General features: G+C 39.9%; 1 long non-coding RNA gene across 2 annotated transcripts in view; it reads right to left on the minus strand.

Annotated features, from left to right (window-relative positions):
- LOC106035421 (uncharacterized) overlaps nucleotides 1-14,497 on the minus strand; it is a 31,713-nt gene that overhangs the window by 7,126 nt on the left and 10,090 nt on the right. The gene's annotated exons all lie outside the window — the stretch shown is intronic.

The following is a 14,497-nucleotide window of genomic DNA, read 5'->3' on the forward strand; positions in this document are numbered from 1 at the left end:
ATTAGGTGCACAAGCGCACACATTTCTGAAACCGGAGGCCTCAATGTGAAACTAAAGAAGAAAGGACAAACGCTTTGGAGGAGGGCTTTAGGTCAAATTCAGTGCTAACAGTTAGCAGGCATAAATCTGCTGGATTGTACTCATGTGTCTTATATCAGTGCAACTCATTTTCTTCAATTAGATGTAGGAAAATGCTGTGGATTTATAGTTTTCTTATTTTTGCCTTTACGTCTTTTGTATGTTTATAATTTTCCTTAGTTTTCCTTTTCTGATTTTAATAGATGAAAAACAGCCCATTGTATTTTTTTTTTTTTCCCCAGGCTCCTCAAGTTAACAGAAAAACAGTTTCTGGGTACTAGCATGCTTGAAAATTAGCAACTAAAGACTGTAAACATAGACTTAGGTGTCTGAATTTAGGCACCAATTTTTTAAAACCTTGGCTTAGAAAATAAAATAAGTGAATGTATATAGATAATATAAATCACCAGTCACTTTTATTACATGTATGTTTATATAAAGACCTTAGAACACGTTTTAAAAAATGTAAACGTTCCTTAGTATGTTTAACTATGTGTCTAAAGAAGATGTAGGACAGAAAGAAAACAAAAGTTTGACGAATGTTTCTGATCAATCCTGAAGAAATCAATAGGAATTCACTCACAGCATGATTTCATTTAACTTTCCATGCTAGGAATAGTAACCTGGCTTTCTGTTAAAGCTAAAGCATTCCTACTTCTTAGTGATTTAATTCTCATGTCAACATATATCAGCCAGGCAGAGAATGGCTCGGAGCTGGGGAAGGGGAGGAGTGGATGGAAACATGCAGAAATTGTGTGGACTGAGTTGTACGGTTGAGTGACTTTGTTTCACCAAAACTGCTTTCTAATAGAAAATAGCATTTTCATTGTGATGCACACTTCTCTTCCCCTTTGAGGAAGCCAAAAGTGTCTGTTTTTTAGAGTGTGTTTTATTGCTTATTTGGAAAATATGTAACACCTGAAAATCGGAACAGCTTGGTAGAGGAAAAAAACACATTGAGTTGCAAGCACTGCTGTGGTGCGTTTTTAGAAGCCCCAGCCTGGTTGCCCCCTTCCCTGTCAGCCACACACACACCCCCCAAAATTCCTAGAATTGTGGCATCTCCATCTTACTCAACATTAAGAGGGGAGATGAGCCCAGAGAACAAGAAGCTCGAGGCATGTAAACCATAGTACTCGTGGATGAGTCCAATTTCTTGATTTTTTTTTTTGCCAAAAAGAAAAAATGTTTGTCAGTAACACATCTCAGAATTTTGCTTTGGAAATATAAACTTTCCCCTTTCTCACAAGAATTTTAAGTATTCAATGAAGAAAACCACCACTCCCCACAAAGCAAGGTAAAGCTTTTAGCACTGCAGGCTCCTAAGTCAAACTTCTGCTCCTTAGCAGACCAGAACCTTACATGGTGTATGGGAACCAATGGAGCATTCAAACCCAGAACATCTGGTTTGCAATATTTTGTTCATTTGTCCGTGTTTGTGCTCCTGAATGCATGCGCATTTGGGTCCATAAGTGTGAGTGCAGTGCATGTCTGTTCTTATTTATTCTAAATATAACCATTTTTCTGAAAGAACATTATTCATACTGAGATAAAAGAATGCTATCCTTCATACATCTTTGGCTCAAAACCTTGAGCCTGACACTTAGCATTATAAAGGACTAACCCAAAGCGTGGAAACAGTTCTCCATATACTGATAAAGTCCAAGCTCAGGTTGGTCCACTACAAGAAAGTTAAGGATAACGAAGAAGATCCCAGCTTTGCTGCTCCATTGAATCCCCAGCTATACATATAGCAGATGCCCTTTTTACGATATGGGACATGTAGGCTAAGAAACTTATATCAGCTAGTGACACCTGAAAGTGACCTTGTTTTGCAATACATGTTTTTGTCTTGTCTACACACAAAATTATGCATGTGCACACACTATCTGGCTGAAACAATGATTTATTCTGAATTCTTCCATCAGCGTCCAGATTTGACTGACCGTGGAAGTCATACAGAACAGATGAAAAACGTTTTACTTTTAGGCAAAACTGTTGAGTGAGTCTGCAAAAGGAAAGACCATAAAATCCAGTTTCAGTCCAACAAGCTAAAGAGGCTCTATTACCTTTATTTTCAGTTATTTTTGTGGGCAAGATATGAAGCAAAATAGCTGTGGCTGTTTAGCTGCCTGAACAATAGAAAAGTTTATACAGCTCTTGAGCTGAAATGTTTTTGACAGTTTTCAATTTTAGCTCTTTTGATTTTGTAAGAAATCTGCAAAAATATGATTTTGAAAATCACCAGTTTCATGCTTTATTCCTTTCTCAGAATTAGACTATATTGTCCAACTCCTCTTCACTTACAGTGTCTGAGGGAATCCTAGAGAATAGCTGGCAAGAATCAGCACTGGGCTGTTGCTTAGAAACTGCCTGGGTTTCTATATTATTGCCTGATGTAATAGTTATATTGCCCACTTGCATCTGTTAACAAGCAATACAACGGAATCCACAGGTACCAATAAAGAAATAAACCTGGCATTCATTACTTTGCTTGAAAATTCATCAGTGCTTTTTTTCTGCCTTGCCAACAGGGAGGAAAAACAATTTGCTCAGGTGCTAATTAATAAAATAGGAGATGTACTGACTCTAAACATATCTATTTTATTTAGATTTATTTATTTTGCCCCAGGGAAAAATATGTTGTAAAGAATAGTGTATTAGTATAATTACAATTTTGTAATGTTGTGGAAAGGTATGAGCTGTGGTTTGTTGGTTGCTTTTCTTTTTTCTTTTTTTTTCCTGTAAGCCACAGTGTGGTAATATGACCATTCTTTTAACATTTTTAATAGAAGTAGCACAAATTCATTTATAAAAGGAATAGGACAGGTCATTTCTATTGAACACTATTACTAGATGCTCAGCAAATCCCTAGTTACAGATGAATGAGCTTACCTTAGTGGCATCAATATTGCCAAATCCAAGGGTGTAAAAAGGAGCAGATGGGATGATGAGAGCATGAGATGGGCTCTGTGAGTGCTTTTGTGAAAGCTATACATTCCCGTATACAGATTGAGATTGGGGAGAAAAAAAACCAAAAATGCACATTTTTTTGGTTCGTGTATTCAGGTTTATCTTACAAGAACAAGGGCTAGATTTCCCTACCCATTAAAAGCCGTATTATAAGAAAAAAAATCACAATTTTTGGCAATAAGGAAATCACCGGCTGTCCTGAAGACAGTCAGACTGAAGAGAACTGGCAACACTTTGTCACCCAAATGCAGCAGCTCATCCCTCATGCCTGCATTTAGAGTAATTGTAATAAAAGTGATTGTAGCCCAAACCTGAGTGACAAAATGTGGGGAAAAGCACCAAAAGAGTTGCGGGGAAGAGCGGGCTCTGTGACACTTAAAGTCAAAAGTAAATCTTGCTCATGGGAGTACAGACACTGCTCAGACAAACTACATTTTGCTCTGTCTGGGGGCCTAGTTTTTTGTGAGTGAAAACAGCTCGAACTTCTGCTGTGTTGTCAGGCTCCTTCTCTGCAGGCACTGGTGCTGGGGTGGAGCACTGCAAAAGCTGAGGCTGCTCAGCAAAAACAAACGAGGGGGTGTACGCTCAGCACAACGTGCGGGGATTTATGAATGCAACTCACATTAGTGTTAATGGGAGTTACACACGTAAATCCCTGCCCTTCAACATGATAATACATAATATACCCCTTAATTTTTAATTCACCAGGGTCTCAATTTTAAAGCATTTTCATATAGTTTGTCCTAATTATAATCGTTTTTAATGACAGCTTAAAAATTTCACATGACTGTCTTATCACATACGGTACTTAATTTCTCAAGTGAACAGTTTCAATGTAGTGTATTCTGGGAATTTTGAGAACTAAAACACTAAGGAAAAAACGACTTTGTATAATCTAATGAGATATTATTCTGCTATGTTTTATATAAACTGGGACAGAGTTTCTCACAGTATTGGTGGCCATTTTGAAAAGTACTCAGAACCAGTTTGGGTTTGGAAAGTTTTCAGCTTAATCTTGGTTTTATGGCCAAGGACGCCCCCCTCCCCACATTCCTCATTGCCAGCACTGATACAAATTAGTACATAATTATTAGTTAATGCAGGCTTTGGGGAGGTTTCAGACTACGGACCATTTTTCCTATTCTATAGGACCTCACAAACTCCAAATGCACAGCTTCAACAGCATAATTTGGACACCCAACAGATGAGCCTTTGCACACTGACAATTGACCAGATTCAGAGTACATCCACATGCCCCACATATCAAACATTTGCCATTGCTCACATTATCTCATTTGGGCAGGTTAAATAATTGTGATCAAAGTAACCAGAGTCAGAGATCTCCTGCATTGCCTGTCCTGACAGATGGACACATGCCCTGGTATCCCCCTCTAACAACACCCAAGCATCTGCCTAACTTTTCCCTGAGCCCCAGCTGCTAGGAGCCCAGCCACTGACTGCAATGAATGATCAACAGCTTCTGGGAGTCCCATTTCAAGCATTTCCCTGCTCTGCAGCCAGAGCTTTATGTTCTCTTATTTCAGTCTCTTAAACTGCTTTTCTTGCAGAACTGGTGTTCTGCTTTGACTTTGCATTGACTAAACTAAGTCCTGCATTATTTTTAGCTCTTTACATTCAGAGGGAGTAGCATACACATATGTATTTTTACTACTTACAGGTACAGAGAGGGCCATGGCCAGCAAATAGATGATGAAATACCAAGCAATGATTTCAAAACTAGCCTTAGTGACTTAAGAACTTGTGTCATTTTCAAGAATGACCAGGGTGCTGAGATGCCAAGTACCATTTTTAAAAATAGACTTTAAAGTAACTACTTACCTAAGGTGATCAGGTATGACTAAGAATTCTCAACAATTAGCATTATTAACTAATAATACTTTAAAGGTTCAACTTCAGCTGTGCTCAAGAAGTCATACCTACCTACTTTTCCAGTACTGAGTGAGAAAAACTGGACTGCCTCCTAAAACACACAGAACTGCTAGACTGTACTAATATGTATACATCCATGTTTTATATAACCTTTAATTACTGAACAGCCGTGACTATAGAGGGGAAATAACTTGCCAAATTAGTAGCCTTCAAACTGTCACTTTTTATAAAGAATAAATGATAAAAAGAAATGTAGCACTCATTTGTTAGTCATATTTATGGCAGCTTTAAACTATTTTGTATGTAGACTCCAGTTGTTGGTATTGTTTCTACTACAAGAAAAATAATTTGGCTGCTGCTGCAACATTTTAGCTTTCACTGTTACTATAAAAACAATCCCCAGGAGATTTTTAGTCTCCTTGCATTGCTGGTTCACAAGGACTTAGGAAGTAAAAGTTTAAAACTGGTAACAGACAAATCACTTTTAAAAGCCAGCATTGTACTGGCCTGGGAGAGCTACAGGAAAAGCTACTTTAAAAAAAAAAAAAGAGCAACATGCAACAGTACGAGAGCTAAGCAAGCCTAATTATTTTTTAAACAAATATATGGAGGTCATCTAAAACTGTGAATGCATGAAATGGCTTTTCCTACATGTGAATTGTCAGATCCATGTCAGAATGGGCATCCAAGCAGAGATCAGCTCCCTAACACTGCTCCCAGTAGAGAGGCATCTTAGCCTTTGAGTAATGTGCTCTAAAACAACAACATACTTCTTCTGAATGCATTAAGACTAACATTTCTCAAGTTGGGATACCCAGAGTCTGACCTGTCTTATGGCAGCACATGGCCCTCTGTGGCTGAGAGTTTTGGTGTAACCTGGGGCTTTTGGGGTGGGTGTGCTAAATTACATGCCTTGAGCAAACAGTTATAATTTGGTGCTTTTGTAATTTTGGTGAATTGGATAGGCACTTCCACAATGTATCCCCTGAGGTCTTCAACATATTGGAAGACTAGACAAGGATTTTTGCTAGAGTACAAGAAAAGAGCCAAAGCCCCACAGAGATTTAGAGGGATTTGGATGTTCAGCTCCTACAAACTCCCTCAAAACTTCCAGCCCTGTTTTGTAAATGACGGCTGCATCTCGACAGATTTGGTGGTTCAGTTTGGCTGGTTGTCTGCATCCGCTCAGGCTGGAACCTGGCCCGGGAATTTCGTTAGACCATGAGAAGTTTCCAGGAGAGTTTTCAGCTCTTGGTTCCCAGGTATCTGAGGCTTTGCCACTTCCACTTTCCCCCGCCAGAAAATGCAGAGATGTGCAACCATTTACGAAAAAAAGCTGGCCAACCCCTTTCTGAATCAAAGGAATATGCATGTTTTGGATCAAAGACTGAACAAAGATTTGACTAGCTCCTGCTTTCTCTGTCCTGTGCTGCCAATGTCTGATCCTAAATTATATCCATTGGCCAACACAGAACATCTTATTGAAGTTACTTTTTACTAAAAGTAAAATAAATATCAGTTTTTGATCCTTAGGTAGGAATCATGCAAAACTGTTCTTTAGCATATTTTGTTTTTAAGACTCAAAGTCTCCATTTTCAAATCAGTGTGTCTAGACCCAGGCTCCAGAATATATCTTGATGCATGCAGACAAGCAAACATCATTCTACAGAAAACTGTTGAGCAATTGCTGCTGCTCTTCCTAATGCCCATCTCGTTGCAAACTAAGTCACTTTTGTTTTGTACAGGTCAAGCACCTCCCAAGACCTGAAATCAAACAGAGGAAGGTGCAGACCTAGACACTGACATTTACACTGGGGTGGCCCTCAGAGCTTGAGCTGCATCTCAGTCACACAGAACAAAGTCATTGTGTCAGAGGGCTCACGCTGAATGTGCCAGACTCCACATTACACTCTCAAATGGCTGAAAGTGCTCCAGCAATTAGTATGTGTAAAGCCCTCAGCTATTCACATCCTAGGAAGTAGTATGGATTTTAATTATTATTTTTGGGGGAAACCATTCCAAATGGCAAACCAGCAGTTATTTGTCTGCCATCTATTGATGTACTGTCTTGATCTTTGAGGCTCAGAGGGATACATTTCCACCTTTAATCCTTCAAACTTTCTAATGCTTTCATGTACAAATGTATACAGTAACTTGGCGTTAGCATTCCACAAATATGCAAATTGTCTGTCAGATTGGACAGGCTGCATGCATTTGAAGTTGTGTTGACAGCCTACAGAAAAAAGACATTCTCAGCTCAAACATGAACAAGATGTTTATATCCCTTTTCCCTAAAAACATACATTTTATGTTTTAAGCAGAGATGGGAGCAAACTGCAAAATTTGGATCAAGACGTCTTTTGCACCCATAAAATTTGGGGATGTCTGCATCAGGGGATTTTGATTCAGCTGGCTCTTGGAAGGGGAGATTCAGCTCAGATCTGGCTTACATTCCAGCCTTCACAAAATACAGTGGGAATTTGCACATGAGCCTCTGTTTCCAAGTAGGTTAACGCATAAAAGAAGCAGCTCAGAAGGTGTCATACTCTAGATGCAATGAGCTCTGCAGTTGGTGGTGACAGCAGTTACCTGACAAAGCACCATCTTGCCAGTCAACAGAAAAGGAAGCTGTAGAGCCCAGCATCTTTCCTGGCCTGGAGAGAGAGAAACAGCAGCACTGAGATCTGATGGGTGCTGGTTACACATAGCACAGATAAATGCTAAAGGCCATGGCGTAGATTAATGATGGGATTTAGACAACTCTAAGCATCTACCTCCATAGTTCAGACCCTCAGAAGCTCTTATTTGGAAGCTGCCAAGTCCTGCAGGGCCTCCAGTGGTATCAGCACATGCTGATCAGGTGTTGATATGAACCCAAATACACTTGCATTGTTTTTTAAGCACATTACGCAGATCACGTAGCCCCAATAAAAGCAAGCTGTTAGCACCTCGACTTCAACAAGTTCCACAAGCCAAAGTCAATGTGGTTTTCCAGCAAGGTTATAGCCAACTGTCCTCTTTGACTAAATATTTTTAAATCTTTTAATTGAAGCAGGTATATGGCACACACATTTAATTTAACTAAATCGTCTCCTAGATTCCCTGCCTTGACATGAAGGACCAAGTTCCCTCTTATTACTATGCAGGAGTAGCAAACTACATGTCTTTGTAGGTTCTTGCATATTGTCCACTCCAGTGAAGTATCCTAAATTGTGACTTGACATGGAAAGAATGGCTGTTTAATTACTGACTGTATTGAGAACTGTGATTCAGGTAGGAACCTTATCTAACAGCTGCTTCCCCAAAGCATTCTGACACTGCATCTGGACATCCGGTGCAAAGCATCATAAGGTCAGGAGCAGAAGGGATCACCTCTGAAATAATTGCTCTTGTAACACAGGCTTCTTCTGCAGCTCATAAAAAATTTAGTTTTAGTGGTAAAGATGCACTAAAGAAAGTGGGAAATATCCCACATGGCATCTAGGCCCCATGAAGCCAAAGAACCTGTGAAGTAATGAGTCTCCTTAGAGCACAAGTGGAAATTCTGTCAATTAAAAATCTTTGCTGCAGCAAAGCACAGATGATCTGGAGTGGAGAGCTGAAAGAATGAAAACAAAGAACTTTAAATATATTTCATAAACATTGAAATTTTCCTTTTTTCACTGTCAAAAGACAGTGAAGGGGGAAACATTAGGCCTGTGATCTTCCAGCGTTCATTAATTTCAGTGGCCCTGTAACTTGGGCATGCCCATGACACTGCAGCTGCTCAGTACCACTTCTTGGCATCTTGCAGGAACTCCCTGAAGATCCAGTCTTTACTGTGCACTTCCCACAAACCCAGCCCTAGCCACCTTTTGCCTCATTCTCATCTGCAAAAGCATGTGCTTTAGGTTTTACATGTGGCAGGGAATGCTATGAAGCCATGCTGTCTGTGGACTTGCTGGTTACCTTCTGGCACTTGTGCCCTGACCAACTACTGGGTCACACGCCAGAGCTGTGTACTGAACAATGACCAAAGACCCTCGCTCTGCATTCCAGCTTGGTGAATACTGGATAACTTAACAACCACATGGGCAAAATTACTAACATCAGGCCACCAAGCACAGAAACAAGGTCACTTCATATCTCTCTGGAGTTTTGGAAGCCTGGAGCTGCTCAGGCAGTGTATTCCCAAGTCAGAGTGCCCCAGAGCAGCAGGGGATCTTGTGAAGTGAGTGTTGGTATTATGGAATTCAATCTTAAGTTATGCTAGCCCATATTTAAACAGCCATTTCGGAGGCTTAATTCTCCTGAATGGGTACGGATTGTTTGCCAAAGACAACAGCTCTGAATGGATCAGCAGCTTCAGATGGAATACCTTCAAAGAATGTTCTTTGATAGCCTCCCAAAAATAAAGAAAAGACAACTGGTGCCAAAAGAATGGCTCAGTATAGGAATGAGAAACCTAGCAGTAAAGAGTAATAAGCATATCAGGAGCCCAGTCTGACAAACAGGAGCATAAATGCTTGCAGGGTAGGGCCTCAGAGCTGCTCTGCTGCCAATGATTCGTGTGGTCTTCAGGAGAGTTGACAGCAGGAACTATGCCTTTGCTTACTTCATAAGAGTAGATAACTCAGCAAGACTGGAGAAATCATTTGACAGAGGCCAGATTCAGAAGGCATCTGAAATGTCTTTCTTTAAAGATAATCATGTTAGGAATCAAAAGGGGTCTAGTGTTAGAGACTTGCCTTTCAAATGCAACAAATGATTATACCTGTCAAGATTTATGGACAGATTTATTTATGTTGACAGAGGGACCACTAATAGTTTGACAAATGAGAAGTCTTGACAGATACAACAGATATGTTCAAGTATATTTCCTCCTGTTTGAAATAGGAAATGAGTGAGTTATGACAAGCCTGTAATGTATATTGATACGTCTATTCCTAGGCTCCATCTACAGAAGTAGATGTACTCTATGGTGCTGGATACTGAGCTAGAAAGCCAGTTATAATCTTAATCATCAGCAACCCTCTATCCTCCTCCACCAAGAAAGCATTCAGAACAGCTAATTTAGAGAAAACAGGAAGGAAAGCATTTCCAGCTGGTGCTCTTGGATGGAAAACTTGCCTTCCAAAATAAGGCAAGAATCTGGAGAAAAGAAATAGTAGGCTCTCAGGAAGCTTTATATTTAACATGATCGCTAGGCAGGGACTTTTCATGTAAATTCACAGCAAGCTGAATCCTCCTCCCCAGCACAGAGGGCCAGGCCTCACTGTACCATCGAGGCTTCTGGTCAGCTCCAGCCAAGAAAGCAGGTCTGTCCCCAGGACTGCTGCAGTCCTATAGCAGGGAACAATTCTGCACTAAACTCTCATTCAGAGGAGGTATAAAAAAAGCTATTGCCTTGCATTAGTTCCTGATCAAAGGCCAGTCCAATGAACGGGAAGACACCAGCAGCTTCAACGGACTTTGCCTCAGGCTAAGATCTTTTAGGTGTTTTCCATAAGAGCGTGCAACCATTACATTTCCAGCTGTGAAAGACAGAGCAATCCTTAAGTGCTGCTCTCCCATGCAGCAGCCTTCAAACACTACGTTCATTTAGCAGACAGCAACTCCTCATTTAAGCACAAAATTTCCAACCTTCACACAGCATGGCTGGCTCTGGACAAGCCAAGAGAGAAGAGACTGGAAGGAGGATCCTACTTTGTTACTCTAAGGGCTGCCGTCCTCTCCAACTGGGAACATGATAGATGTTGATGAAACAACACTTGGTACAAGACCAGTGCCTGTCGTGTGCACTCGGCTTGGGTGCCAGACCCACATTTTCAAATAACAATGGGACAAATTACCATGCTCCCCAAGGCTTCACAATAAACACAAACAAGCAATTAAACCAACACATGCTCTTGTCACTCAGGAATTAAACAGTTTCCTGATCCCTCAGTAAAAGCTGGTCAAGTTTCCACATAATGTGACTTTGCACACTATTGGTTTATTGCATTAAGAACCCATTCTGTGTCTTTGGCCGATTAAAGTCATCTGGCTACCCTCCCTAGAGATCTCCTCAGGAAGGGGTAGGTAGCTGGTATTTTTGCAGCAGGCATATGTCTGACATCGAAATGCATTTAACTGAAGCACAATGGGCAATGTTGTTCATGCAAAAACATTTTGGTGTTTCAAAAAACCATTAGAGGGCATCAAGGGAGGACTAGAGTTCTGAAAAAGAATGAACCTTGACAGGCTAAACTAACTATTACTCTTTCCCCAGCACACTCACTTCCCTGGAAAGCTCCAGAAGGCCTATTAATTATTTTGGATTTGCTTGTGGAAGTCATCTGAGCTGGCAATTGCCAACTGCATCACTCTGACATTCCAGGGGCCGACAGTGCCATCTCCTTCATATAAATCTGTTAAATTACTAATATACTGAAGTATCTCAGCTTAAAACCCACTCTTGCTCTCCTTTATCAATTTTGCATCTGATTTCCACTGAGGTTGAAAAACAAAGCAAGCCCCTAAACACTTACCTCCTTGCCAGTCATTTTGTGCACACTGTTCTTTGTTAAGAAAATTCTGCTCTGTAATTACCAGACAGCTATGGGAGTGGTTAATCTTTTAAAGCAACAATATGAATTATAATACCAACTGTATACTTCACTGTGGTAATCCTGCAGTAATGCAAGCAATATTAGCATGTTCTGGGAGGCAGAGTACTGCCAGGGGACCATGGATGCTTGCAGGAGAAGAAAAGAGGAAGATTTCGCAGTAATGAAAATGATGTTGTGTTTAGTCCCACAAGCTAAAAACAAACTAAATATTTATGATAAAGAAAAAGAATAGGAAGGATTATGGTGTCATTCACTGTAGAATAAAATATTACCTAATCTAAACATTTACATAAATAACAGAAGGATAATGCATGCTGAATTTAGATGGATCAAAGAGGAGGAAATTAACTGTAACAGCAGCATAAGCATTGCTGCGTGCAGTGGTGGGTGCACCCGGGGCTGGGCACCCCTTCACTTTCACATGTGACAAAGTCTCTTGCAGCAGGACCCTGGCAGCATTTGGTGTGACAGTTCTTCAGATAGAGCCATTATGACCCTTACTATAGTCTAACTCCCACTGAAGCCATGGGGTTTCAAGGCAACGTCTACAAGTAGAGAATTCGTTGCAAGATCCTGGCCAAATTGTTCTGGAGGTAGAGGTGACAACACAGCCACATCTGTCTCCAGCTGAATCACAGCTCCACTTAAAAAGTTCTTCATATAAGGCCAAAGTAGAGTTCATTAGTTAGTTATAATTAAACTTCCAGTTGGATACTCTTATACTTTGTTTCTACTCAGAAGTAGAAAAGGACATACAAGTGAGTAAAAAAAATTATTACATAACATTTGAGGTAGTTTTATTTCAAGAACATAGGCAAGAATAACAGTATTCCTGCAGAATTTGAACCATCATCCTACAGAATTCTGCAACAAGGCTAATAATTCTCCAAAAATATTTTCATAATTATTCCACAAATTAATGAAAATACAGCTTTCTACTGTGTTGGATATTATTTTACAAGGAAAGTGATTATATAGGGAAAGTCTATGAAAGTAAGAAATAGCATCGTAATGTACTATATACATCTCAATATTCTTTAGCAAAATAGCTCACTTAGAACCATAGCAGCACTTTTGGGTAGAAAAATGCCAACATGACTGAGAACCCCGAGTCACTCTGGTATTAGGTGGTGTACCCTTGGCCTTAACTACAACGTCCATCACAGAGCCAGGAAGAAACCTGAACGAGGATATTCTGCAAACAGACCCAGACTGGAACTCAAGCTAGTACGAGGCTGTGCATTTAAGCATGGGTGGTAAGCTACTGTGCAACTGTTTGAGGGAGAATTGATTTTTCTCTGGTTGAAATGTGCGAAGATCCCATGGTTTATCTGAAGAAGTAAACCTAAAGATAACAGTTTAGTAACCCAGGGTGATGTTTACAACTGTACTGAATGTGACAGCTTTCAAAGTATTATGTATATTTCTAAGGCTGTACATGTACAGCTCTGACAGCATGTCAGTTATAATTCTTGTAAAAAATGGATGTAATTTATTATGGTTCAAATATAGAATAAACTATATAAATGCTTCACCATAAAATACTAATTTTCTCATTGCTGAGGGGCTCATCTGCATTCTAAATAGCAGTAAAGATGGTTTTAATTGAATAGAGTTTTCCTCCCTTTTCCTGTCAGCTTCAACAACACTGGCTAGGGTTAACAGATGCACAGAACTAAAGGAAATCTCCAAACAATAGCGCAGAGCCCTAACCACAAACAGGACAACTACGTTACCACAAGTTAGGGGTGAGCTGGGTTTTCGTGTTCTGGGAGAGAAGCTATGGAGTTTGCTCATGTGTGATTGATGGTACTTGTGAATAATACCAGTTGGCAGACATTAGTAACACTTTGTCTCACTTTTTTGCTCAGTTGTTCACTTTTCTGCATTTGGCATGTTTTCATGTTTTTAATAGGAATTTTTCAGCCATGCATCTCTGACATGAAATAGTATGAAATTTGATGCCTCTGATTCTGAAGTATTTTATAACTGGTTGCATGTGACATTAGCAGAAAACTTATATGGAATTACTGTCTTTTAAAAGTAGGTTGCTTTTCAAGCTCCTTTATTTTCTTATCCCATGCCTAGCAGAGAAATTTGTATGAATATTTTGCACTTAATTCTGATTCCATCCTAATATATAGCCAGAGAAACTTCACTAGACTAAGTATTGGATTAAACAAGGTTCAGATTCAAAATTATCTCTCTGCAGTTGAACCTTAACATTAATCTTGAAATTAACTGCTGCAAGACTTTTTACAGAAAAGAAAGGACCAAAAGAACTACTTGGATTTGTTTTGCATTAAGTTATGCATCATTTTTCAGTGGTCCTTGCTTTATGTACAAGTCTGGTTTACAAAATAAAGTACAAATGAGACACCAGGTTTATCAACATTTGTGGTTCTTTTTAATCTGGGAAACTGTATGCATCTGGGCCCCTCGACTAAAGGATTTTCTAAAAAAAATCTTGTTTTTCTTAGTCTGGCATTCAAAGTTTGATTGTGCCTGAGTTTGAGTTCAAGCCAAGCACTGATGCCACAGACATACGTCTGATAGTCAACATAATTAAGCATCTTTACCTTCTAACACTGGAGAAGTATATAGTAAAGGTATTCCCTTTTGTAAGAAGAGTTTGCAGTGAGAAATGACATGGTCCCACAAAATCATGTATTCACATGCACTTTTGCAAGATCTCTGAACCAAGACCAGAGGTTTGACTGCAGAGAGCAGCTGTGCAGAATACAAAGCTGGAAAGGACTGTCCTCATTTCCCTCTGCCTTCTCCCAGTGCCACGCTATGGCAGTTGCTTTGGGTGTCTCACTACAGATTCAGCTTGCTACAGAGGGCTGGAGGGCTTTGTAATTTGAAGAGTGGGGGTCAAGCAGAATAGATGTTTCGCAGACCTTTAAACTAAAGATTTCCTGCAGGTTGCAGGACTCAACGACCCAAGCAGTTCTCTCTGACCA

This window comes from Anser cygnoides, chromosome 10 (genome assembly GCF_040182565.1).
Source record: "Anser cygnoides isolate HZ-2024a breed goose chromosome 10, Taihu_goose_T2T_genome, whole genome shotgun sequence".
NCBI classification, from domain to species: Eukaryota; Metazoa; Chordata; class Aves; order Anseriformes; family Anatidae; genus Anser; species Anser cygnoides.